This window comes from Daktulosphaira vitifoliae, unplaced genomic scaffold, assembly GCF_025091365.1.
Source record: "Daktulosphaira vitifoliae isolate Bord-2020 unplaced genomic scaffold, ASM2509136v1 Scaffold_4, whole genome shotgun sequence".
NCBI classification, from domain to species: Eukaryota; Metazoa; Arthropoda; class Insecta; order Hemiptera; family Phylloxeridae; genus Daktulosphaira; species Daktulosphaira vitifoliae.
Genome location: NW_026099575.1, coordinates 4,947,241 through 4,957,740, shown reverse-complemented (window position 1 = coordinate 4,957,740; position 10,500 = coordinate 4,947,241). Strand labels below are relative to the sequence as shown.

General features: G+C 28.6%; 1 long non-coding RNA gene across 1 annotated transcript; it reads right to left on the bottom strand.

The window, feature by feature from the left end:
* Positions 1 to 5,077: 5,077 nt before the first annotated feature.
* On the bottom strand, positions 5,078 to 5,618 carry LOC126904215 (uncharacterized). The gene is made up of 2 exons (XR_007703695.1): positions 5,556 to 5,618; positions 5,078 to 5,484 (listed from the first exon to the last, which is right to left on the bottom strand). It is a non-coding gene; the product is annotated as an uncharacterized LOC126904215 (long non-coding RNA).
* Positions 5,619 to 10,500: the final 4,882 nt, after the last annotated feature.

Below are 10,500 nucleotides of genomic sequence, written 5' to 3'. Positions count from 1 at the left end.
GAAGGTATTGGTTTTACTATGATGTGTTTTTTTATATTTTTTTTTTTTTTTTTTTTTTTTAATTGTAATTTGTTTAACTATATAAAATATCGATATTTTGCATCGATCACAATTATGTGTCAACTAAAAACTGAAAAAACATTCATAAAACCATTTGTTGTGTAAATAATACTGATAAATATTATTAAAACACTGTATTGAAATTGTTGTAAATTAAAATTACCAGTATTGAGTAATGGAAGCTCAAAAATATTTTAGCCTATGAAGCTATAATATAAAATATGTTTCTTTTTATAGAATTACAAGTTTTAGTAACAATAACATAAGTAATTATTATTATATTATTATTAGTTACTATGAATCAAAACAAGTTATAAGCAAATTGTAAATAAAAAAACTAATAAATCATTTGTTCTCAGAATAACATTATTATTGTTGTCATTGGATAATTATTTAAACGTTATACTTCAAAATAACTTCCTATTTTATTTTTCTAACTTACGAAATAATCCTTAAATACATAAAATTCTATGTTGGTAAAAAAATGTATGTTGCGAGGTAACAAAGGACGTCTCTACTGACCAAGTAGAGATATCCTAAATAAATTAGTAAAGCTGGGCAAATTAATGAAAAAAACCCAGCACGGGGGGGTCACGGCACAGTGGTGACGTGGCATAGTTGGATCAAGTATAATGATATCTGACAGTGATTAAAATCACTATAAAGAAAAAACGCTTCGATGCAAATCTTTAGATAGTGTTTAATTTTAAAAAATTGGTGTATTATTCCAAAAGCTACATGATCTGCTAGTTCCTTATTAATATCCTGATTAAGATATAGTATGTCAAATGAAAAAGAGATTATTAAAAAATATTATTTCTCATAAAAAATTGTATTGATCCATATATTTTTCAAAAAGTTATAGCACTTTAAAGTAAAAAATGTAAATTATAAAATTGAGAATTTTCACACAAAAATAACATTCGGTAGCCGTTTCCACCATGAAGACAAGTCCAGAGGTCAGAATTTTTTTTTTCAAATTAAAGTACATTACATTAGCTTTAATTTAAGATATATATAAAAGTGTCAGACCTTCCGGAACACTTTCAAAAGTTAAGTTAAAAAGTTAATTTTTTGTTAAAAAGATGTCTTTTTAAATCCCCCTCTGTGGGCAGATAAAGGGTCACATTTACAAAAAAAATATATCAAATAATAGATAAAAACATCAAAAATCTATAAAAAAAAAAATTATGTTGATATGTTCATTTTTGAAAAAGTTACAGCAGTTTTTAGTAAAAAAAATTGAAAAAATTTCGAAAATTAACGATATTTAAATTTGTAATTTTTTTGGAGGTTTTCTCCATTTACGGGGAACGAGGGAAATTTTTTCAATTTTTAAGGGTAATGTCTTCGACTAGATACGATTTGTGATCTTTTGACGTATCGTTGAAAGAAATCCGTTTGGTGAGAGCTGAGAAAAAGTGGTAACATACACAAAAAAAAAAAAAAAACACATCATAGTAAAACCAATACCTTCTCAGCTTCGCATCGAAGCTAAAATTAACTCAAGCAAAACTGAGTTATATAGAAACAATACCGATAAGTTAAAAGTTAAAATGAAAAAAATTATCAATTTAACTCGGTTTAAAAAAAAGTTTATTTACTTTTTAAATTAGTTGGGAATTACATAAAGAGTGATATTTTTTTTTCTGGTTTTCTAATTTATGAGTAACACTAGTACAACCTTATGGACTTGACCCACAATTTTAAAAAGTATTCCCTTTCCTCCCCTGTAATAATTCAAAGAATTATACATATTTACATATTTAGGCGGGAGAATGTCAATTTCTCACAGATTTATTCTAGCATCTAGTATAATTAATATTTGTAATGAATTTTTCATCGGAGTATAGAGTGTACATTATTAGCATACACAAAACATACTATTCGAGCTATTTGAGAATTTTAACAATAATGATAATAAGTGATAAAAATAATTGATATATTGTATCAAAATTGTTAATATTTTATGCCAATCTATCTAAGTGTAATGGTTTTTAATCGAGAAAAATAAATCGCAAATTTTATTACTTACATTTGAAACCACGTATGCGGCCAAAAATAAAGTCATACATTTCTATGACATTAATTTTAGCTTGACGGCTATTATACAATTAACTGATAAAAAGTCAAGTTATTTTAACGATATATCAAACTAGTTAAGTTTAAAAATTACTCAGAAAAATATTGAAATAGTTAAAAAAAACACAAGTTTGGCAAATAATTTGTGCAATATAAAAACCTTATAAGTTGTCGCAAGACTAATGGTGGTGAACTCTATCCGAAGTTTCGGATGAATAAGTTATTTAGTACCAGAAACTCATAAGAGTTATCGACAAGTGACATCATTATTCGAATCTTCTTATTGGACAACTACTTCGTTATGTGGTCACCAAATCGTAAATTGCTACCGCAACGCTGGACATTATTTCGAGACACCTGAACACACCAGTAATTCCTTATGAATTTCTGGTACTCAGTATTTATATTTGTACGCCGATAATAGTTTGGTGCGGTGTCCTTGCCACAACACGTCACGGCGACCAATCGCCGTCGCCGCAATGATCCATCTGTTGTCCTGCAGACGCCGAATCGTGTATAAAGTTATATGTATTCTACATTATTATATTAGTGATTTTTTTGCACTTGGACATCAAAATTGTCACTGTGATGTCAGCCAGTAGAACTATCACGATGCAACGACGTCGAAGCGGTTTAGTCGCGCGTTGTTGTGCTTCTTGCATATTCGCCAACTGTAATCGCATATTGAACACCAGACTACGTGATAACCAGAAACATGTTACTATATGAATTCCTGGTTCTTCACTTTCGTGTTAGTCACAATATGCGGATACCGATCTAATAATACAATTATGCCATTCGTCGCACGGTAACATGCATTTTTTATGCAAAATTTTACTTTGTGTACACAGGAAAAAATTCTGTATATGCCACATGAAAGTCAAAATATAAAAACACAAAATACACCTTTAATTAAGGGGACTCTGGGAAATGGTACGCATAGAGTAGTTAAGCATAACTCAATTACTCCTACGCTAGTGCCAGGGCTTAGGTGATGAGGAACAAAAATGATATCTAATTCAGTATATTATGTATACAAGATTTTAGAACAACAATAGTATTATTTTGTTGTTAAAAATCCAATATGTGAAAATCGTAATTAGTGATATAAATTTCAAAGTTTTTCAAAAAACATTTTAACAAAAAGTTATAATACTTATAATATTCATTGATGAAGTTCTTATTTTTAATTTAAAATATATTGAAATATTATAACATAATATGACATTTTCAGCAGAATGTTTTCTTCAGAAAATTCATTTGGTTAACTGCGCAATTGGTTTGAAGGTACAGCGTTGTATTGTCAAATTTAACAGAACATAATTTCACGTTTTATTAAAATAAAGCATAAATTGTTTGAAAGTTATAATAAATATACAAATTTAAGGATTAATTTGTAATTGTTCTTCATCCGGGATTAAGCAACTCCAAGTAGTTTTTAAAACAGGAGCTGATCAAAGAGGCTAAAGTACTCTGTTCCCAAATATTTCTACAATGTTGTAGCTCAACAAATATAACTGGTTGAAACGATGATTCCAAAGTAAAATAAATCAATATGGATTATAATCCTATAATTAATAAAGATACATATTTTCTTTTTCTGAAAAAAATATTTCAACTAGTATTTCTATAAGTTTCACAAATAATTATACTGAGGTTAGTAATGAAATAATTTTTGGTTTGAAGATTATACGAATAAATGTCAGCTTACAGTATTAAGTTTTCTTTAAATGTCCACTATTCCCCTGTGATATTTCATCTTATAACTGCTTTAATTTTTCTTGTGTGGGAGATTTTAAGTAATAAAATGAGTTAAAGTATTTCTTAATAACAATTTGGGATTTCAACATTTTCGGAGTTAACCTAATAATTTACTAAATGAACCCCGTTTTATTTATCTACTTGTTTTTTTAAAGAAAGACATAAGCAAATGTTATTAAAATGTTTGTCTCTCATTGAAATTTTTTACAACATAAAGTTAAATAATCTGACAAGTTAATTTATATACATTTTTAATGATGGTATTAAATAGTTTTTATTTAAACACATGAAATTAAAAATAAACTTTGTGTTTAGATTAATGAAGGACTATCTAACTTCAAAAAATTTCGCATGAGTAACAAATTTAACGACGACACTCGTACTTTTTTTTTATCCTTTCGTTGGTATTCATTGATAGTCACTTATAATAAATTATACACAGAAGAAACGTGGACGCTTTGTGCCATATTTTTCGTATATTGAGTGCTCGATGCTTTTTCCACAATAATACTAGTATTTTTCGTTCATTATTGTGTTAAGCTTATTTTTAACTTTTTAGTATGCTGTTCTTTAAAAGCGTGGTTCTTTATTTTTTTACTATATTTATTATCATATTTACAGTTAATTTGGGATTCAAAGTTAATTTTATACTTACGCTCCTTTTGTTTTTATTTGTTTTAACAATACATTCAGAATTCTATTTTTTTTATTTGGTTTCCTCTTTTCCTTCTTTTTCCTAGCCATAATCCCAACTACTTGAGGTCGGCCACCTTTATCTAAAACTTCCCCTTAACACGATCATCTCTTACATCATCTACGTACAATCACATATCACATTCAATAACATCTCTTTATCTCTTTCTTGGTCTTCCTCTACCTCTTCTTCCTTTAACATTCATTTCTATAACTGTTCTTACAGCTTCCGATTCTTCTTTCCTCATAACATGACCAAACCATCTAAGTCTATTTTCTCTCATCTTATCCACAATTTTCATTATCACAAAGTATGTTGTCAAGATGATTATTTATCATGGATTATTTGAGTAGGTAGGTGATCAACATTATAAAATAGAAAGTATATCACTACTCTGCTATTGTACATATTACATTTATATTTAATAGTTAGTAGTTATACCTACTAAATAATTATATGGTTAAACATGTTAAAATAATAATTGACAAAAACATTAACATTGTTTATTACTATTTTTTATATGAGTAAAACAAAATTTTGTTATATAATAATTTTATAATTTTGAACAAGTACATTAATTTGTTAAGACCGAGAAACAAATTTAACTATTTGGTTTTCAAATTAAATTAATAACACAAAAGAATACTTCAACAATATCACAGAAATAATATTAAAATATATTGTTTAAAACCGATGTTCAAATCCTTTAGCCATACCCGTCCATCTGTTTGGTACAGATAAAAAGTATAAATTCATAGCTGTTACAAATCTATTTTTATATTCTTCAGGAGAAATAATCGTTGGTAATTTTCCTTGACCACCTAAAAGTCCTGATTTTTTAACCATAGTCTCTAATTTTTTGTCCCACGTAAATGTTCGAATATAATCTAAACAATATTATAAATGACATTAAATAACTATAAAAATAGAATAAATTTATATCTAATAAATAATTTACCTATTATGCCTAAAACTAATTGTCCAGAATTATCATCAAGACCTACCAAAAGTGAATAATCCACAATTATCTACAATTTTCGATACACCTATACTCTATCTTATATTTCTTATCTTATCTTCTCTAGTTACTTCACTCGTCCATCTAAGCATTCTCATCTCTACTACATTTATTCTCTGCTTTGTTCTCTTATTAACAGCCCAACAATTTGAATCATACATCATAGCTGGTCTCACTACAGTCTTCTCTCCGCTTCAGCCACCCACATTTAATCATGTGTCATACATACTCATCAATATCACTGTTCTTTTTCACAACTAATTCTCAATATTTAAAACTTTCCACCTCATCTATTACGTTCTCGCTTATTGTCACTGATCTCCTAATTTCACCTACCTCGTGTTTTCCTTGGTCAAGCTTGTACTCTATATACTCTGTTTTACTCCTACTTATTCTTAATCCCTTTCCTTCAAGACCTGATCTCCACACCTCTAGCCTTTCATTTACATTATATCGCCAGCTAACAACATGCATCACAATACCTCTCCGTGTATTTCTCTAGTAATTTCATCCATCATTATAAAAAATAAGTAAGAGCTTAAAGCAGAACTCCTACTCTTACCCTAAAACAACAAAAATAATTTTTAATGAAGCCATAACAATCTTATTTACACTTATTTGGTTTCCCAAAAATTTTATCATTTATATGGCTTCTTTTTCAATTTTAAAGAAGCCATATAACTACAAAAATAATTTTCAATGAAGCCATAACAATTTTATTTACACTTATTTGGTTTCCCAAAAATTTTATCATTTATATGGCTTCTTTTTTAATTTTAAAGAAGCCATATAACTACAAAAATAATTTTCAATGAAGCCATAACAATTTTATTTACACTTAATTGGTTTCCCAAAAATTTTATCATTTATATGGCTTCTTTAAAATTTTAAAGAAGCCGTATAACTTTTCTCCTTCTTTTTCCTCACTATAATCCCAACTACTTGAGGTCGGCCACTTTTATCCAAAACTCTCCCTAATACGATCATCTACGTACAATCAGTCGTCCATGTATCGCATTCAATAACATCTCTTCATATATTTTTTGGTCTTCCTTTACCTCTTCTACCTTTAACATTCATTTCTATAACTATTCTTACGGCTTTCGATTCTTCTCTTTTCATAACATGACTAAACCATCTATGTCTATTTTCTCTTATCTTATCCACAAATGACGCTACATCTAAACTCCCTCTTATATGGTCATTTCTTATCCTATCTTCTCTAGTCACTCCACTCATCCATCTAAGCATTCTCATCTCTGCTACACTCATTTTCTGCTCTACTTTCTTATCAACGGCCCAACACCCTAAACCATACATCATAACTGTTCTCACTACAGTCTTGTAGAATTTACCTTTCAGCCTCATTGGAATTCTTTTATCGCATAAGACACCAGACGCTTCTCTCCACTTTAACCACCCGCACTTAATTCTGTGTCTTATATCCTCGTCAATACCACCACTCTTTTGCACAACTGACCCTAAATACTTAAAACTCTCGAATCACGTCCTCGCTTATTGTCACCGGTCTCCTTATTTCACCTACTTCGTATTCTCCTTTGTCAAACTCGTACTCTATATACTCTGCCTTACTTCTACTTATTCTTAAACCCTTTTCTTCAAGAGCTGATCTTCACACCTCTTTAAACTTTAATATATTGATATTTTGCAAGTATAATTAATATGTTCTTTCGTGACTATTTATTTTTTATTTTTATTTTATTTTATTTTTGACCATATGTGGTAGGATGAAGGGAAAGTTGGAGATGGGAGTTGTTTCTTGTGTTATGGGAAGGGAATCGGAAGGATATATTGAAAAGAAGTTCAAGAGAATCAATGGAACTATTGAGAAGGGATTTTATAAATGAGATGTCAACATCCTCTCTGCGGGATGCTAAGGAAGTCGGATAGCGGTGCGAATAGAGGAGTAGTCATGAGGAGGATAATTTATTTTCAAAAGGAAGGCAGCATAGGAAAGGAATTTATTTTGTACTTTTTTCATTCTAATAATATCTTTAACAAGGTAAGGGTGCCACACCACAACCCCATACTCTAGTATAGATCGAACCAGAGACAGATAGAGGACACGGAGACAGGAGGGAGAGGAAAAGTTCGAAGTATTTCATTTAATAAAGTCTAATACTTTTCTATCAATAATATTTTTCATATGGAAATCAAAGGAAAGAGATGGTGAGTAGTACATGCCGAGATCTTTGATAACGGAAACACAGTTAAAAGTTGAGCCTTCAATGGAGTATGAATGATGTAGAGGGGAGAATTTACGAAAAACTGATATTACATGACATTTTTTTGTATTAAGAGGTAAGTTGAACTCCTTGGCCCAATTGGAGAAGGTGTCGAGGTCTGATAGAAGGAGTGAACAGTCGGATAGTGAGTTTATGTTGAGAAAAAATTTGATGTCGTCGGCAAAAAGAAGTACTTTAGAGTTTAGGAGAAAATCGGGAAGGGAGTTGACATAGAGGGTGAACAAGAGAGGGCTGAGATGACCACCTTGAGGAACGCCAGAAGGTATGATGCAAAGATCAGAAAGCATACCATTAATTGAAACGAGTTGCCTTCTGGAGTCTATATAAGATGACATTCGTGAGAGAAGTGGTTTGCCAAATTTATGAATAAAGCTATACAGTTATAGCTTGTTATATTCAACTAAATAAAAACCATCTAGTTATAAGGAAAATGACGAATTGTGTTATATTGGGAGCTATTAAACGGATATAATAGAATGCCGCTCATGAAGGTTATTTTCAATGAACTTAAAGATTCTCTGACATACCATAATTACTATCAGAACAATGTTGAGATATGTAGCACCAGATACATGCGACTTAATTTTAAGTAATGTATTAAACATCGACAGAACACCACCGTTCCCAGGAAAATTAAAGTGTTTTAATTGTACATTATATTAAATTGGCTCATGGCGTGATGTTTTAAGTAACTTTTAGAAGAAAAACTTCATGTTATGCGGTTGACAAATGCATGAAATTATCTTCAAATGCTAAAGCTAAAACCTGAAATTGAAATGACGACTAATTTACATTTGGCCATGCATACTTGTGATTTGATTAATCGAGAGAGAAGTAGTTTATGTCAAACTTTGTTAGTTGCTCTAATACATTGTGTGCCAAAAGATTTTTGTTAAAATGAAGTCACCATTTTTATTGGAAAATTAATCATTCCGAGTTTCCTTATAGGAAAGAAAAAACTTTATTTATTAAAGCGAACTGCCTGACATTCGGGTTACCAATTTGACACAGTGAAAAAATTTAAAATCATATAGTTAAAATGATATAAAAAAAACATTTAATTCTTGAAAAATTATGGCTGGACAACTTAAAACTATCAAAAGATAAAGTAGGTACTATTGAGAATGATCGCCAAGAAAAAATTGTTTAAGATTGTTAAAGAAAAATATCTTATTCTTTATTAGAAAGCGAAGATCAAATAATTCCAATTCTGTTGAATTAATAATATATATGAAACTCCTAGAATATCCTACAGTTAATAAGCTTTATTTTGATATGTTATTCTATAATTTCAAATGAAAAACTTAACAAATGTAATAACCAGTGGCGTATTATGTCCTCCATGTCTGGACACCCCCGACTTAAAAAAAATTGCCTAATATATTGGTATTAACTTTTTTTATAATATACTATATTTATTTACTATAAAATAAATGGTATTTTAAATAAATAATAAAATTGAAGATAATTTGATAGGATTCAACGACACGTATTTATTTATCTACTTTTTATCAGAGATTTCTAGAAATTATTTGGATTTCATTGGGTCATTAGATAACAAAAATACCCGTAGCAAAAATATAATAACAACGGAAATATTCTGAACTTGTAGTTCATTTTTAACTTTATTTTATAGTTTATCAGTTTAGAGAATTATAAACAAATAAGTTTAGTTACCCCTATTCAATATACCGCATTCATAAAAAATACAGAAAATAATTTTTTAAAATTAAAATAGTATTTAAAAAGTTATTATCAATTTAAAGTACTGACTAGGGATTGTTCTTCTGTTATTCTTAACAATGCAATACCATTAACAAATTGAACTCAAATTACATAACTTAACAACCTATAATATATAACCGATTGACTGAAAAATAATTATAAGAAATAATTGTACATAATTTTTTGATCTATTATACGAATACCCCTGAGCTTTTAACAAAACATTGTTTAATCTGATTGTAAAAAATCATATTTTTATAATAATAAAATTATATAAATTAAGCTCTACTGAAATATCATAATTTTTGTTACAATATCCTTAATTGTTCATTCCTGAAAAATTACAGTTTTTAACATTTAAAAATGAGTTTAAATTTTTGCGTTAAGTAAATCATAAATATTTTTATTTTATTATTATAGAGAATTTTTCAGAGAATAAATATTTATTAACTTTATTGATGTGACATCAAAATTTAAATTAATAGAGAACTTTAAAGTATCAAATATCTTAATTTTCATTAGTTGTTAAAGTCACCCTAAATATAAAAAATTGAGGGTTTCGACATTCAATATAAATATTAATAAATAAATAATTTAGTTTCTAATGCTATTTTTTATTATTTAATATTTTTTCAATAATACTAAAATTGGTTTCCATAGCTTTAAACCGTCGTGTTAGTTTATATTATTAAAATTCAATCGTCAGTTCTACGATTACTTAAAACTCGAGTACTTCACATCACAATTTTTCATCTCAACAGTGTTTAAAATTTGAAAAAATGATCAAAAACAGGAAAGAATTTTTGATAGGTCTAATTCAACTCTGTCTTTTATCTTCTTATTCATTTTGTATATTATTAGTCGTTTTGTATAAGCTTTATCGATATTTTATT